This window comes from Thamnophis elegans, chromosome 13 (genome assembly GCF_009769535.1).
Source record: "Thamnophis elegans isolate rThaEle1 chromosome 13, rThaEle1.pri, whole genome shotgun sequence".
NCBI lineage: Eukaryota > Metazoa > Chordata > Lepidosauria > Squamata > Colubridae > Thamnophis > Thamnophis elegans.
The window spans coordinates 203,832-221,028 of NC_045553.1; the positions used below are offsets into that span (position 1 = coordinate 203,832).

General features: G+C 56.7%; 1 long non-coding RNA gene across 1 annotated transcript; it reads left to right on the plus strand.

Moving 5' to 3' along the window:
* The first annotated feature begins 7,539 nt into the window (after positions 1–7,539).
* LOC116517026 lies at positions 7,540–14,411 on the plus strand. Its single transcript, XR_004256413.1, has 2 exons — positions 7,540–8,091; positions 14,151–14,411. It is a non-coding gene; the product is annotated as an uncharacterized LOC116517026 (long non-coding RNA).
* The last annotated feature ends 2,786 nt before the right edge of the window (positions 14,412–17,197 follow it).

Here is a 17,197-nt window from a genome sequence, read left to right on the forward strand (position 1 = left end):
GACCCCACTAGACTGAGCCCTCTTGCGTCCAGAGCTGGGCCCCTTCCTCCCTCCCCACGTGGGGGTCTCAGTTAATCTTAATCCTTTCCAATCCCACTTTTCTCTCCTGCCTTCTTTCCTCCAAGGGACCCTTCTCTGTGGAGTTTCTGCATTTCCATCCCTCTGCCGTGAAAGAGCCAGGGGGTATTTTTAATACAAGCATTGTCAATTTATTTTTTAATCAATTTGGAAATCCTTCCCCGCTTTGTAAATGTGAAATCTGCTGGGAAATCCAGAGGGAATTGGAAGAGAGGCCAGTTCTGCGTCCGCCCTGGGAGATGGAGCTGAAATGGTCAGGACTGGTGGTCCCAGCTTTGGGCTTCAGATGGAAGGGACGTTTTCCTCAGAGTCTGTGGTGGGGGGAGCGTGGGGGGAGCAGGCCCGGTTAATTCTCCCCACCCCCCCTGCCCCCATTCCACATCCCCTGCAAATGCCCAGAGACTTTTCTCGGTGGAACTGAAAAAGTGGGGAGTCTCTTTTGGGCTCCAGGGAGGAGCAAGAAAGCCCTGGGTGGAAAAATCGTTTAGAAGGGAGATAAACCTGGACAGAGGGAGGTGGGGAAGCTTTTTTTAAAAAATCTTTTGGAAATAAAGCAACTACAAAGACTTTCTTGGGAAAGACCAGCCGAGATCCTAGACCTAAATCAACCAAGGAAGCTTTCTGGAAACAGGGAGGGCTCCTGTGGGGTGTGGTGGGGGAGGGGTGCGACTGGAGAGTCCTGGGTTCTAATCCTTCCTCAGCTAAAGAAGCTCCCTGGCCCCCTCCTCCCTGCCTGGCTCAGAGGGTCTTTGCTGGAGGGGAGGGAGGGAGGGGGGAGAGGCAGGGGGGGCCAGCAGAGAATCAAACAGCCTTTCCAATTCACGGTGGGGGGGGAGGGGGAGCTGCCACAGGAGGACCTTCCACCAAGGGGCTGGGGAGGGGCTGCACCCGGGCTCAAAGCAGTCCTGAGGATTTCCAGGGTGCTGCCCTCACCCGCTTTGGAGGTGTCCAGCTGGGGCTTGGGCGGGGGGGGGGAGTCTGCCCTCTCCCTCCTTCCCCCCAGGGAGCCTGTGCCACCCCCACCCCCAGCACTGCATCCCCCTCGGGCCGCTCCTGCAACTGACCCGGCTGGGCACGCTGGGTCCCTCCAGCTGGGGTCCCCAGGGGAAGCGGGGGGGGGGCAGGAGGCCCCTCCCCCTCCCTCCCTCCCTCCCTCCCTTTGATTCAAGGTCTGCTGGCTGCTTGAAGGATCAGCATCATTTCCATACTATAATTACATTGGCCAATCGCGGCTGGTTTTACTGCTATCTGGTATGGCTCCGTCCTCCTTGTGAGTAATTTAAAGCTGTATGAGATGTCAGCCTCTGTGAAACAATCTCCCCTCCAAGAAATACAGCCCCGGATCATAATTGATAAGTCCCATTAGATCAGGGCGGGTGGCGCCTGCACACACACACACACACACACACACTCCATTTCCCTTTTGGTCACCGCTCCCCCCCCTGTAGATTTTGTCTCCTGGAGCGGCTGCTTTCCCAACGGGGCAGGCCGGCTCCGGGGCAAGCAAGAGGGGTCAGCGGCCAAAGTCCGAGATTGCTGGCCCCTCCTCCAATTCCCACCTCCCAGATTTTAAGCTTTCGGCCTGCTGACATCTTCCCCTTCCTGCAAAGCAGATGATTCAGAGCCTCCGACTCCCTTGTTGGGCTCAGACCATGCTAAGCTACATGCATCCACACGCAAACATGTGCCGGATGTCCCCAAAAGGCCGTGTTCCAGACATGGAAAGCGCTGACCTGCCGGACCTTCCTTGGCTCCAGGCCAAGCAGGGCCGTTGTCCAATGAGGGAGCACCCGTCGTGCTCTGTCCTGAGACGGGGAAGCCCTTCATGGCCAATAAACAGGGCGCTCAGCCTAATGTGGAAGCTTATTGCAATTTAATAGGATGAGACTTTGGCTCTGCTCTGGATGCCAGTCGGGAAGCCGGCCAGCTGGCAGAGCGCAACACCACCCTGTGGCAGTCGGGACGATGCCCGGCCTGGCTGCCTGGCACTCCCTCTTCTTGCAGCTGTGGGCCGAGAGGCAAAGGGCAGCCTGGGCACCCAACGGCCCCCAAACGGCCAAGGACAGCCGGCCCCCTGCGGGAAGAGCCCTGGTCCGGCCAAGTGGAGGCTGCAGCCCCCAGAGAGGGGCTAGGAGTGGGAATGGTCTCCCCCCCCCAAGGGGGCCACTAAGTGAAGAAGGGAAGAGCTTCTTGAGAGGGAAACGGCTGGTTCCTTTCCCACTGGCCTTCAGGGCCTCTGCGGGTGGCTTTGGCTTCTGGGATGGACCTCAGAACTGAGGAGGACTAAATCTGATGAATAAATAGAGATAAATAAGTAGGAAGCACCCCGACCGCAGGAGCCTTGTCCCTCCTGGCTGGGCAGGCGAGAGAGGCCCATGTGCAGGCTCTAGGGGGCAGGAGGGGGCAGGGGGGAGAAGCACCCCAAAACAAGCCTAACTCAATTGCCTTGGCAATTATGCCAACCAGCAAATCACTTTCCCCAAATTGCTTCTTTGGGGAATTACTACTCTGGGAAGGAAACACAAACAGATTATTAAAAAAGAGATTCCCGTTGGGAGAGAAACAGTATTTACAAGAGAAGATGTGCCTAGCTGGACTTCTAATTGCTCCTCATTATCTCATATTGATTTAATTAGCTGCTGCTCTCAGGTCTAAATTGCCTGCTGTCCTCAGCAGGGATTTAGGGGCAGGGAGGGTTGAGCTGACCTGGCGGGGAGGCCCCCCCTCTCCTCCCCCCCCCTGCCTGCCAAACAAAGCCAGCATCGCCTACCTCTGATGGGGGGGGGAGGGAGGGGAGAGGGCTCCAGAAGCCGGGTGCCCGAGGGCTTCTCCAGGGGTCTTCTGGGGGGCTGTCCAAGGCTCCAGGCTTCTCTGCAGGTCAGGGCACCATTTGCCACCAACAAATGCCCACCCAGCCCCCCAGGGTGCCAAGGCAGGTTCCAGATAAACAGCCAGGCCAAAGGCGCCAGAGGGTGGGTGGGCGGGGGCTGGCTTAGAGGGTGGAGATGGAGCTGACCCACAGGGACCCTCAAGTTTGCATTTGCATAATACATAATAAATGCACACGTTGCAGCTCAGGGCCAGCCTTGAGGGGGGAGGGGCCTTTCCAGGAATAAAAGCAGGCAAGGAGGATGAAATGGGGGGGGGATCTAAGAATGCATGAAGGTCAGCTGAAAAGGGCAGCCAAAGGGAGGGGCAGAGGGGGGGGCACAAACACGCCTTCCTCCAGGCAGGCCAGCTGGGGGGTGGTGGTGGTGGTGCAGGACACTTGGTCTCAGTCAAATGAGATGGCCGGGGAGGAGGGGGCACAAAGTCTGGTCAGAATGAGGCTGAAGGGTGGCTGACTGGCACCCCAGCCCAGCTGCCCACTCCCTCTGTGGTCCCAGTTCCTGGGAGGAGTGTGTGTGTGTGTGTGTGTGTGTGTGCCTTTTCCAATGTGCTCAGCAGCAGATGGCTCTTACCTGCTGGAGATGGCGAATGCTTGGTGCTGGCAGCCTCCAGGGCTTGCCCGTGCCAGCCGGGTGGAGGCAGGGATTTGCTGTGCCAGAGACGCTGGCAATCTCTGGGAAGGCAAATCGTTTAGCCGCCCATTTCCACGCAAGGGGAAAGCCAGGGAGTATCAACTACTAGATGCTGCCTCTGCCAGGAGGAGAGGCCCCTCCAGGCCCCCACCGCAGCCAGAGGAGACCCCTCCCCTACCTACCAAGGATGGGGCTTTGCGGGCTCCTGAGAACTCGAGTGCCCAAACCGATGCTCCGAGGGATGGAGTTGCGAGGCAGAAGGGAGCCCCCCTGCCAGTCCCCAAAGTGAGGGGAGCAGAGGGTGAGTAGCGAGGATGGGGGGGGCAGCAGAATCAGGCTTCCCACAGTGGGCACCTAAGCTAACTACCAGCTGGACCTGGAGCTGTTTCTTCCAGGGACTGCAGCTTCCCAGACCCCTCCTGAGCCAAGCCCAGTCCACAGCCGAGGGCTTCCTTCCCCCTGCTCCTCCGGGCGGGGTGGGGGTGTCTGGGTCTCTTCTGAGGAGCCGGAGGGTCCGTCTACCCACCAGAGGGGTTTCCATGCCCTTTGAGTTCATGGTGGGGGGGGGGCTGTCCGAGCTGCCCAGGAGTGGAGGGGCTTTTCCTCCTGCGCGGGGGGGGGGGCACTGATTGCGGCTCTCCTCGTGGATAAACAATTGTTTCTGTGGCTAAAACAAACCCTCCCACCGAAAGGCCCTTTGTGGCTTTTCTGTGGGTGGGGGGGGGAGGGCGGGGTGACGGGAGCGAAGGTTGAACTGCCATGCAAATTGGCCTGTTAAATAAAGAATATTCCTAGGTACAATAATTATGCAGTGCCGTTTCCTCTCTGCGGAAGGTGCCAAAATTTATTTCCCTGATGCCAATTATCTGCTTGTTAGCACTGACATTATCACAGGCAATACACCAAAGCGGTGCCGTTTGGGGAGCTGGCACTATTCGAGAGCCACCCCCCCTCCCCGCATCTCTCTATTTACTACTCCGTATAATAAATGTCATTTTTCAAATGTTAAGCTATTTGATATTTAATCTATCATTAAAGCCCCGGATGATTGTGAAAATAATAGGGATACAGCAGGTTGAGCAGAAATGGGAAGGCTCACCTCTGTGGAGATAGCAGGGGGGGGGAGATGGGAAGCGGGGGGGGGGGGAGCCACGGAGGAGGCAGGTGGGCCTCGCCCTGCTTCTCCCCAGGTGGGGGGGAGGGTTCAGAAGGCCCTGATCTGCCAGCTGCGCTGGGCTACCTGACACACACACACACACCCTTGCCTGCTGGCCTCTTGCCAAGCCCTGCGGAGGCGTTTGAGCGGGTGTCCCCTCCCCCGTGGCCAAAGAGGAGGCCGTGTGTCCAGATGCCTTCTCCCTCGGCACGGCTCGTCTCGGCCAAAGCTAACTGGGGGGGGGGGGGGAGAGAGGGAGATTCCAGCTGCATTGAGCAGCTCAGGCCCAGAGACCCCGTGACTTTGCAGTTGACCTTGGGGCTCCTTGGCACCCCCAGCACTGAGCAGTGTTGGGAGGGGGGGCCTCGTGAGGCAGGTAGCATGGGGGGGGGGTTGGAGAAGATGGACAAGAGGGTGGGTTTTGCAGGTGCCAATCAGGGTCCGTTGCTCCTATGGACCAGTCGACCTGATTCTTGCGTGCAAGTGAAGGATTCCTAAACCCTCGACTTAAGCAAATGCCGGGCTCAGGATGCCCAGACGAGGAACAGAGGAAGCTCCTCTCGCTTCGGCCTTCGGGAGCTGCCGAGAGAGCCAGAGGGAAGGCAGGCAGGCAGGCAGCAGTCGGCCCCAGGGCCTGGGTGGGAATCTCCTGCGCAGGCCGGCTGCCCCATCTCTGCAAGCCCTCCGGTCGGCCGGTGGGACCAGGCCCTCCCGTCCATCGGCATCTCTGAGGGTGGAAAGGCAGCTGCCCTTCGGCCTGGATGAAGCTCCCGGCAGCTGGATTTCCTGGGAGCAGCAGCCAGGCGATCCGGGCTGGTTGCCATTCTCTGCTATTGGGGGAACACAGAAAATGTGGGTGTCCTGTTGGGCAGGATTCCTTGGGATCCCTCTGGGAAAGGAGGCTTCCCAGGGCAGCCAAACTCTTCCAAAGAGATTCCTCCATCCAGGCCCTGCCTTGGGGGCTTGTAACCTGTCCGCCCCCCCCCATCCCACCAGGCCTCTGGGCCACCATCCCCCACCCAAAGCCATGCTGCTGCTGAAGCAGAGTGGTGGGACCATCTGTGGGCACAAGCTGGGCACAGAGCCCTTCCTTTCTGCGGGGCTCCAGGCCGGAGCAGAATTGGGAATCAGGTTGCTCCCCCCCCTGCCCCCCGCCTGCTGTCTCCCCTGCAAGGTCGGTCAGCAGCCGAATGCGAAGGCTTCTCCTCCTCGCGATTTCCTGTGATTGGAAACTCAAACAAGGCGGCATGAATAATGCAGAGCCCCCCCCTCCTCTCACCCGCCTCCCAGTCCTCGGGGGGGCTCAGCGCGGCTCTTGTCTGCCTCATTAGTGGCTGTTCAGCCATTTGATTTTTGCAACAATGTAGCGCCTCGCCAGGATTTTCATACCTATTTGCGTCCTGGAGTCAACACCGAGGAGGAGGAGGGCCCCTTCCCCAAATCCCCATAAAATGTTAATGGACTCGTCTGCATATTTCTGTACTCCCAGCCCTCCCCCCCTCTGCCTTGGCCCCCCTGAAAAAGGGGGGAGGGCCGGGAGGAGCCAGGCGGGAGAGGGCAGGGCCTGGCAGCCCCTCCAGCGGCAGGAATAACTGAGGAGCAGCCAGCTGTTGGTGGTGGGGCTGGTAATGAAGGAAGCGGCTGGTCCTTGGGGGCCGGAGGGGCAAGTCAATTGGGGTGGGGTCTCCTCTGTGATCAGCAGCCCAGGCCTCTTGAGCAGGCAGACGGAAGGGGGGAGTTGGGCCTCTGGAGTTGCCTCTTCTTGGATTGGGGATCCCCTTGGGGGGGGGAGCCAGGGCAAAGGTGCCCCCCTGTTGTCTGTAAAAGAGCTCCTCAAGAAAAGGGGGCTGCAGCAAGAGAAAAACGGGGGCCCTAGGCCTTTATCCCAGGAGCCCCCAATCCCCAGCAGCCCCTTCACTCTCTTGCCTGCTTGGGCCAGAAGGGGGGGTGCCAGGCGACTAAAAGCAGCCCAGAGAGTTGAGCTTCCAAGCTGGCCTGCCTCCCTCTCTGCCTCCCTCTCTGCCTTTGGAAAGGGGGTCTTTTAAAACCAGCCTCCCCCCCAAACTGGAGACCAGCTTGCTTTTGGACAGACCACCATGGCTGGCTCCATCCAGCCGCCAAGGCCAACAAGTGAGCCAACACGGGGGAGGGGCTGCCATGGAGGAGGAGGAGGGGGGGAGGGGGAGGAGGGGTGGGGCCGCCTTTGAAGTGCAGACTGATCTCTTGCCCCCCCCCCCCAGAATGAGGTTAAAGGGGCTCTTTAATTGCAGCCCCTTTCAACATTCAGATGCTGGGTCTGTCTGACCCAGGAAGCAGCTGCCTAATTGCTCCAGGTGACCCAGCCAGGAAGGTCCGGCCTTCCGTCCGCCCTCCCCCCCTTGCACCCCCAGAATGCTCCCCGTTCTCCGGGCTTCGGAGGGGAAGGCAGAGATGCCCGAGAGTTTCCCACCAACTTTCCCTGACATTCCTTAGCAAGCCAGCCGAGGGAGGTGGGGAGAACCTTCAGCGGCCCCCAAGGGCTTCTGCGGCCACTTGGAATCAAAGGTTGGCACCGCCGGGAGGCCGCCGCATTCAGCGCCGGCAGGCAAGGCGCCCCTCCCTGGCCTCCCAAACTGGGGGGAAGAAGGACCTCCCTAAGCGGGCTGGGAGGGCCCGCGCGCGCCTCCCTTAGCCCCTCGCGGGGATGTCGGGAGGCCGGAGGAGCCGCCCGAGGAGGGGAAGGGCCGTCTCGGCCTCTGCGCGGGGCTGCCCGGAAAGGGCCAGTGGAGGGAGGGAAGGGGGGCGGCGGGGAGGAAGCGGCTGGGGCTGCCCGGTCTCGCCGGCGCTTTGGAGGCGGAGGGAGAGGAGCTTCCAGGGGGGGGGGGTGTTATTTGGGCTCCGGTCCATTGAAATCCGGCTGCGTGTCATCCAAGCGGCCTTTCTCCCCCCGCAACTGAGATCGAAAAGACCGAGTCCTCCAAGGCGACCTCTTCTTCTTGAACGCTTCCCTGGGGTTGGAGGACGGGCGGCTGGGAAAAGGGCAGCTGGACGCTCGCTCTGGCGCAGAGCTCGACCCGCAGCTGAGCCGGCCCGTCCCCTCCTTCCTCCCCGCTTCCTTCGGGGATCCTCCTCCTCCTCCTCTTCGGCTGGCTTAATGGGGGTTTTGTGCATCAGCCAGCGGTTCCTCCGAGCACCGCGGATGGCGGGACTTCGTTCTGCAGACGTTTCTGCTTTTTCCTGCTCTGGGATCCGGCTCCCTGGGCCACAGCAGAGGCCTTTGCAACGCCTGGGCGCCGAGGGAAGAGCGGCGTTTTGCATCCTGTTTTCCCAATCGTAAATATTTTCTGCTTATGACATGTAAGTCTGTGGCCACCGCTGGCAAAACTCTCAGATAGATTACCAAAGACTAAGCCAAGGCGAGTGATTTACACAGTGGTGTTTGTCTTTAATAATGTTTTGTCTTAGATTTTTGTCCTAATTATAAATCATTTGCAAAGACAGCTTAAAATATAAGCAAATCTTACATGGCATTCTTATTATCTACTTTATAACTCGAAGCACAAGATTTACTGGGCCTCATTCTGGGAATTAAGCAAACTCAGAAACTAAGTAAAATGCAGTAAAATTATAGTTTTGTCATAAAAGTTTGATTGATCAATGATTATTGTAAAACTGTGGTAAGTATGCAGATGCCAGCATAAATCTGCAACAGGACACAATTTATTATACAAAATACTATATTTCCTCCAAATTTGACCATCACATTAATACAAAAATGACAGATTTACTGTGGTTTTAGCTTAATTAACTCTATGTGACTCTATGTACCCTTATAATGCATGTTTCCCATGGTCTTTGGTCTACATATTTTGTTCTCCCCTTTTCTAGCGTAGTTAAAGAAATATTGAATCTTTCCAATAATTCTAAGGCGGCTCCTTCTCCTCCTTCCCCTGAAAGCGGAGTGGGTGGGTGGGTGGGTGGGGAGTTTGCCCCTCCTCTGCTCCTCCGGACAGCACCACGAGGGCGGCTGGCTGCAGAGAGGGGGGCGCCCACCACCTCCACTTCCAGAAGCTGCACACAGCTTCAGACACCAACTGGAAACAAACAGCCGGGGAGCCCTGGCCTTGCCTCCCTCCCTCCACCAGGGCCCTGGCTGCTCCCAGGCAGAGAGAGGGCAGCAGGAAGGGCCTGGTGGGGGCCAGGAAGGGCCGCTTGGTGGCCGCTTTTGCCTTGGCCTGGAGGCACCTCCCCCCCCCCCCCGCCAGCTGCAGCTTTGGCCCTCTGCTACTTTGGCACCTGGGGCTGGATTCCCTGCCTGGAAGAAAGTCCGCTGGGCACCGTCATGCCTGAAACTCTCCAAGAACGTCTTCCTGCTTTCTGGCTAAGCTGCTGCCCTTAAACACATTCCAGCAAATGAGGATGCCCAGATTTAAAAAAGAAAAGGGAAGGGAAAAGAAAGAAGAAACTGCTTCTAATTGTGACAGTAACTCACTAGGCCAAAGCTGACATGCCTCTAATTGCTGCTAAAATTGTCTCTGTCTTCTAAAGTGCAAATTACCACCCGAAATGACAGGAATAATGAATGAGTAACTCTGATGTAATGCAACAATTAGCCCTTAAAGACACTGTCTAATATGCTAATGCTGAACACCCACTCCTCGTTATTAAGTGGCTGATAATTATTTAATTATCTATCTGCCAGGATGATTTACTTGGTTTGTTTAGCCGCAAATGCAGGGCAGTTGCCTCCGCACCGGAGGTCAGAGCCAGGGTGCCATTCCTCCACTCGGGGTGGGTGGGTGGGTGGGGGGACTCCATGGTTCCCTTGGTTTCCTTGCCAGGCCTCCACCTATGGCTGCTTTGCCCAAGTTGGCAGCTGCAGGTGAAGCCGCAGGAAAGCCGGCGGGCAACCCGGCTGCCCAGACCCTGCTGCTGTGTCGAACCAGTGGCCCAAGTCGGAGGCGCCTCGGATGGGTGTTTGCTGGATGTTGCAGCTCTCTCCGCTCCAAGAAGGTCAGAGAGGCTCTTTGGGCACGGAAGGGCCTCCTTGCTTGGTGCCCATGCCTGACTCCACTTGTGGGCGAGGGTGGGGGAAGCTCTTTGCCCTAAGCCCACAATGTCCTCTATGCCCTCTGGGCAACCAGGGCTTTGCCAGCATTGAAATCTCAGGAATCAGACTCAGCAAGTTGACTGATGAACCCTCTGGCCAATGGGGCACTGCCCGGCCAGTCCCAGTTCCAGTAAAAGCCCTGCTGGAGCTGCCAAAAGGGCCAAGGTTTTGCAGCTGGCAGCCAAACCCACCCACAGATGCTCTGCAAACCTGGCAGTGCAGGGGTTTGGAGGGGGCTGAAGGGGGGAGGAGGAGGGGGGCCAGGCAGAAGCGGCTGCAATCCTAAGACCATCAGCATCCAAAGGAAGAGGATTGCAAGACTGAAATCTTCTCCCGCCTCCCGCCTGCTCTGAGAGGCTTTCCTCGCAAGGAATTGCTGCCTTCCTCAGCAGAGGGGAGTGGCTGCCATTGGCCAGGAGCCTTGGTGCCCTTTGAGGTAGGCAGACAACTTGCCATGCTCGGTGTGTGTGTGGGGGGGCACTAATGCCCTCTGCACATCATGGCCCTGCTCTTCTTCACCGCTCCCCCCCCACCTCTCCTTGGCAAAATTCTGCCTGGTGAACTTTAATGGCGCTTCGATCAGGCAACTGTAAGGCATCCAGACACAGCCCATCAAGCTGCCCCACAGGCGAGGGCTCTCCTTGGGAGCAGGTGAGGGGTTTTACTCCTTCCTCCTTGTAGGAAGAGCAGGGGGGATTCAGAAGGGGGCTGCTATGCGGGAAGCAGCTCCCCCCTTCCTTGGCCAGAAACCCTTCCGGTCCAGTGGGGGGGAAGGTGGTGGTGGAAGCGGGGGCACCATTGGACTGAACCGAGCTCTGCTGCTCCTTCCCAAACTCTCCGCTTCACCCCACTCTCTGGCTTAGCCGGTCGGATGAAGCCGGCCCACTTCAGCAACGGACCGGTTTTTAGAGTGGGGAAATGGGAACCATCCTAGCCAGGCCAGGCGCTGGGGTGTAACTCGCCCCCTTCCCCTCCTTTTCCAGCCCTGCCCGAGGGTAGCTCTTCCCCCCCCAGGAAAGGCCTCTGGCGGAGGAAGCCCACCCTTCCTGGGAAAAGGGGATTCGTCCCTTGTTGTGCGTTGACAAATCCAGGCTGCCGGCTTTTCTTCTTTGGGGCTTTTTAATTAGCCGCAAGGTTTTTTTTTATTCCTGGCAGATGTGTTGATGCCCCCCTCAGCCCCCAGCTCTACGTCTCCAGCAGCTCCGTGATGGGCAAAATGTAAAAGGCAAGATTGGTGGGTGGCGGTGGGAGCCTTGGCAAAGTTAATAGGCCCCTCCCTTCATCTTGGCTCCTCAAAGTGACCCCCAAGTGGACCTCTGGGCAGCCTGGACTTTCTACTTGTCCATTCAACAAGGGGGGAGGGGGGCTGCCCATCTCCCCAAGGGGATCCTGGCCAGGGAGGGAGGGAGGGAGGGAGGGAGGGGCTCACGGCTGAGCAGAGGAATCAGGTGCTGAAGGGGGGAAGGAGGCCCCCGCTTGGGGTACCTGGATCCAGGAACCAACTTCCTCGGGGGTGGGGGGGGGTGGCCCTCCATTTGTGCCCTTGTCCTGCATGGACTCAGCTCCTCCAGGCATTGGGGGGAGGAGGGGGAGGAAAGGCCTGCTTGGAAAGGGGCTTCTGCGGTGCGTCTCCATCTGCCCATTTGCAAGGGAAGCGCAGCCACTGGCCCCTCCCTGCCTCCCTCGGCCATGCTGGCCCCTGGCTCCAGCCGTCAGTCAGCCGGAATCTGCTTCCTCCCGCGTTGCCGCTAATAAATTGGAAATGCCACCTTCTCCCAAACTGCATTATTACTGTTTATAATTTTGATTGTTCATTTGCATACGAAAATTAGTCCTGTGACATGCGTGAATTTTATTTTATTCCTGAACTAATTATAAACAAGAATGCCACATTATTTACATAACTAATTATTGTTCCTTCTGTTCTCTCTGGTGTTTGTTTGTCGGAGTTTTTGGGGAAAGGCCTCTGCTCTGCTTAAAGCCACAAATCAGAAAAAAATATTCAAAAGTTCCTGAATTTCTTACGTTTGTATCAAGTGTAAATTCATTGGAATGGGAAACAATGAACATTTCCATTTTAATAGGCTTAAATTGGCTTGATCTTACTTTGTAGTTAATTGGAATAAATCATTCTTGTCTAATCTTGGGTGGATTTTTTTCCAGCCAAAAATTGCAAAGTCTTATTAACCTATAAACTGGCCTTGCACGTAAAAATGTGTTTTCTCCATAAAAGGAGGACCAACTGCTTCCTCTTAGCCATCTTCCCCTGGCCGAGGCTGGGCTGGGCAGTTGGCTACCTTCCTGGCAGAGGCCTATAACTCATCACTGAGGTTGCATCAGTGCCCCCAAGTGGGCAGCCCTTCTTCACAGAACGGAGAGACCAAGTCCCCTCTCCCTCCCTCCCTCTCCTGGCCCCATCCACACACTTTTTCTCCCTTCCAGAACCCGCACTATGAAACGGGGGGGGGGGGGACATCAGATGGGTGGGGCTAGGGGGAGAGGCACCCCAGCTCTGCAAATGGAAGGCTTCCCAAGCAAGCCAGCCCCGCGAGCCGAGCCATCTCCTGCGCAGGCCAACTGGGTGGGAAGCCAGAGACGCCTCCCAGGGACTCGGCGGTTGCCTTGGAAAGCTGCCTTGGCTCTTCTGAAGCGCCAGCTGTACCCGGGGCGGCAGTTGAAGCCTTGAAACACCGGACAGCTGCCCAGGGGAAGGCAAGAAGGGGGCTCCTTCGGGAGCGACTGCCTCGCTCTCCAGCCTGCTCCTCCTGCACCCGTGGGCTCCACGGAGGAAGAGGGGCCTCGCTTCCCCTTTGGCTCTGAATCGGCAGCCCCAGGGAAGCCGGCCGAAGGAGCCCCCCCCCCCCCCGGTGAAAGAGCTGCCAAGCCCGGCCCACCCAGGCTGGCAATCTATGGAGGGGCGGCTAATTGGCTGTAATGGGATTAGGAACCTAATATGCTAATGTTTGAATGAGAATTTAATAAACTCTAATGTGATCGCAGAACACAGCTCTGCTTCGCGTACGGCGGCCTGCCGGTGGGAAATGGGCAGCTGTGATTAGCCAAACAAAGTGGGTTCATTACTCTGCCAGGTACTTCAACCCATTTTCAATCAAACTGTTCAGACATGAAAGGGAGCCTGTTTGCAGGGCAACTTTGGGCCGGAGGAAGCCAAGAGCCGCCTGGGAGGCTGGGGAGGAAAGCGGGGCTCCCCTCTCCTCAGCGGCTGCTTCCACACAAGGAAGGCTCTCCGCGCTGGAGGAGGATGGAGGCCCCGCCGATGGTGGGGGGGGGAGTTCAAACCCCTCCTGGGTCTCAGAGGGAGGAGCCCTGCCTGGGTCTTCGCAGCTCCTTCAAGGGGAGCCATTTCTCCCCTGGGCCCTTGAGGGGTCCGGGCCCCCCAGTCAGGTGAGGGGTCCGGACTGTGGGCGGATGCTGCCCCAGAGGCTTGCCTGGCGCCTGTGCTTGGGGGACCCAACCATCTCGGCTCCTTGGGCTTCTCCTTCTGGGAGCAGCTCCTCTCTGCTTAAGGCTGCAGTGGTGGGCCTTGGCTCTTCTCCTGTAACCCACCGCCTGGACCGACGCGGCTCGGACAGACCCTCATGGCTGGTTGTGGACCTCCCCCCTAAGAGAGTCTTTCTCCTCTGGGAGAAAAGAGCCGTGGATCAGGGAAGCTTCGGGGTCCTGTTTGAAGGACAATTGGAGGTTGAACGTTTTCCCTCCTTGACTTCCAGCACATCTCCGGAGATCAACCCCTCCCTTCCTTCCTTCCTTCCTTCCCTCCTTCCCTCCCTCCCTCCCTCCCTCCCTCCCTCCCTCCCTCCCTGGGGGACTGGTGGGCTCCTGCAGCTTTCCCTTGATTTCCGCTTCCTTCCTATTCCTGTCACTCACATCCTACTTAAAGATGGGAGCCCTCCTTAACACGGGTGATAGCAGTGCATTATTCAGAGCATCTATGCATAATGCAGGCTGCGCACTGGAGGATCTATATTTTAAAAATCAATTCCCTCTCAAAGGGCCTAGGAGGAACGGAAGCCTGCTTTGCATCCAGGTCACGTGCCTGATCAGAGCCGGCAGGGAGGCTCCTCCTGCTAGCCTGAAAGCCGAATGTTCACCTAACCGGGTTATTTTGGGGCATTTGCAGCAGATGTTCCTCAAAACCCCCGGAAAAGCCCGGCTACCTTTACCTCGGCTCACCTCTGCTCACCCAGCAGCTTTTAAAGCCGGGGAGTCAGGCTTTGTTTACGCTGCCACTTACAAATTGATATCTCAAGTCGTGTTAATCTGCATATTAAACTGTATTAAGCAGGCGTTCAGAAGCTGGCCCTTTCCCAGACGAGACCACCGTACCGATTGCAAAGGAGGCCTAAGTGGAATCGGCGGCTGGGAAACGGGAGAGTCGCGTCGAGTCATTTTGATGGCATCGTTGGAGGACTTTATCCCGGGAAGTTTTATTGCTGATGCACAATTTTGAAACAATTTCTTCTTTTTTTCTTTTAAAAAGCATGCAAGTCTGGAAACATTTTCAGATAATTTCAAAATTGACTCTCATTATGTTCTAAAGATGAATTTAAAATGGATACCAAATAATGTTCTTAGAGGGTAACCAGCCCTGCTCAAATCATCAAGTGCCAACAGGGACCGTCCGAAAAGCCGCCAGGGGGGCCAGCTGGCACCTTTGACTCTGGGCAACCTATCAGTGGCCTGGAGCGGGACGCAACCTGTCCTCAAATTCGTTCAGAGGCACTTTTGCCTCGTGGGTCAATGATGATGATCCAAGTGTTGGGTCTTCAGGGCCGAAGGCAGTTAAGAACCGAGGTCCAAACAGCAGAGAGGGTCCCAATAATCTGGAGGGAGCTTTTCCCCTTGATTTCTGGAAGAAACGGCCTCCATCTGATAAATATGAAGCTCATTTATCTAGAAATTTATCTCAATCAAATTAGTCCTTTGATCAAATTAGCCAATGAAGGCGGAGATGTTTGGTGGGAGGGACCCAGTGAGGGAAAGGAGTGTTTCCTAGCAGAATTATGGATGGCTTCCCTATTAATCACTCCCAATAATTATTTCTGCTTTGGCATCTCTTACACACTTTCCTGGCCCATTAATTACCTGAAAATTATTATTTGCTTCTCTCTCTTATAAATTACCCGCCATTCTTCTTCGCTCACTCATCTCTGGTTTGCTCCAACGCACGCGCACAAGCACACCCACGGAGGGAGAGTACGTATCTTCATCCATGCACATGTGTGCACACTCTGGTCTGATTCCACCAGCGTTTCTACAGTGGGACAGAGGAGAGCATTGCAAGATGTATCCACGTGTCACGGCACACTTCTGTGGATGCCATTACGGATCCCCGCCTCCCCGGCCAAGGGGGAACGGCTGCTCACTTTCCAGCCCCGGAATGGGACAACTGGCCAATTCACCGCCAATTTAACCGCCAATTTAACTATTTAAAATTTAAAAAAATCTCAATTTTTGTCCCACCTTTTGCATCCTTTCTTTAACGGCTATTCCAGCATTTCTTTGATATTGGTGAAGGTCTTGTCCCTCAGCGGGGGGTGCTGTGGCGAGATGGCCATGGCAGGTTGGCAGCAGCAAAGGTCCCGTAAGCCCCTGCCAGGGTGGCCACTGCAGAGGGGAGCCCCTTTCCTGAGAGGCAGCCTGCAAGAAAGCTGGCGGGCTGTCCTTGTCGTGGGGGTGGGTGGGTGGGAGGGGGGCACCACTTCTCCCGTGGAATTAAAGCCCCCGCTTGGGAGCGCTGGGGATTAGGGTGCTTCGCCAGGAGCTTTGGAGGTGCTCTCCGAGGTCCTGATCCCTAGCCCCCCTGTCCCTCTGTGGCTGCCAGCTTCCTTGCCAGAGGCAGGTGATAACGGTGGTCACTAAGTGAGGAGCAGGCGATGACAGCAAGTGAAATGCACCTGAGAAGGTGGAGAAGCCTGGGGTGCAACGGAGGCTTTGAGGGAAGAGCTCCGACTTCTGTCTCTGACTGGGGGCCAGATCAATGATTCCCTCTATAAAGGGGCTGCCCACCCCTCACCTCTTCCCCCCCCCCCGAGTTTTCTGTCCCTTCTGAGGCTGCAGGGAGCAGCCAGCCCCCCCCCCCAGGGGCCAAATCACCCACCTGCGGGAGGGCAACGGAAGCCCCTCTGTCTTCCTCTGCTGCAGCTGGAACTGGCTCAAGGTCAGAGAAGGACCTTGATCGACATCGCAGACAACATTTTGTAGATTTCAGGGATGAATATGGAAAGGAGCTGGGAGGGGGGGAGGGGAGGGGGGGAGAGCATCTCATTAATGGAACTGCACAGGGCTCAGCATCGACTCTGGACGGGCTTCTCCCTCCTGCTAGCTTGATGCTTCCACAGGAACATGAAGCATCCAATTAACCAACCATTTTTGCACCGTCTGAGTAGCAGTTTGAAAAAGGTGAAAGGTTGGCACAATCTGGGGGGCCATGCAGTGTGTGTGTGTGTGTGTGTGTTTCCCTCCAATATCTGTTTAATTACTGGAACAAATGTTTGAACATTTGAATATATTAATTTAGCAGGAGCATAATTGTGTGATTACAAATGCACTTTGACCGGGAGAAAGTGAGCAGATGAAGCTTTTTAAAAGCTAAAATGAACACTCGGACGTAAAAGAGAGAAGAAAGAGAGCAAATCTAAACCTGGTCCTCAGGGAACGTGTGTTCAGTTCCCACCCTCCGTTCATTCCTCAAAAGAGTCAAAGAGAAGCAGAGAACTTGGCACCCAGAACCTTCTACACCAGTTGCACCAAGCGCTTTTTCTGGAGGGCTGCAGGGTTTTTAAGCTGCTGGGGGGGTGGAAGCTGCAGCATTTCCGGAGCTGCTGGTAATCGTCTTGCCCACCCAGGGTGCCCGTCTCTCTTCCCACAACGGTTGCCACACAGAGGGCAGCAGAGGCAGCTTCACAGTTCTCGCCCAGGAGTGCCAGCTGCTGTGCAGAGCCCAGAGATGGGTTGGCGTCATTTTAGGAGTGACGGGGTCAGGGCAGTGTGGGAGGTGGCAGAGGGAAAGACCCAGCGGGCACCAGGAAAAGGTGCCGGAGGTGCTCGGAGCGAGACGGGCTCGGTGACGTCCAGCTGGTGTCCTGGGAGTGAGGCTCAGCCACTCCTAGGGTTGAAGTGGGTCTCCTGGGCGGCTGAGTGTGGACCGGCCGAGTGGATCTGCTGCTAAGAGGAAGAGGAAGATGGCAATGCTAGAGCAACGAAGTGGACATCCTCCAGGAGAGTTGCTGAAACTCTGGTGTCTTGGGTGATAATGCCAAGGTGTGCTGATGACAAAGGGAGGGAAGGAAGGAAGGAAGGAAGGGGCAGCTCCCCCTCTGCAGTGCCACA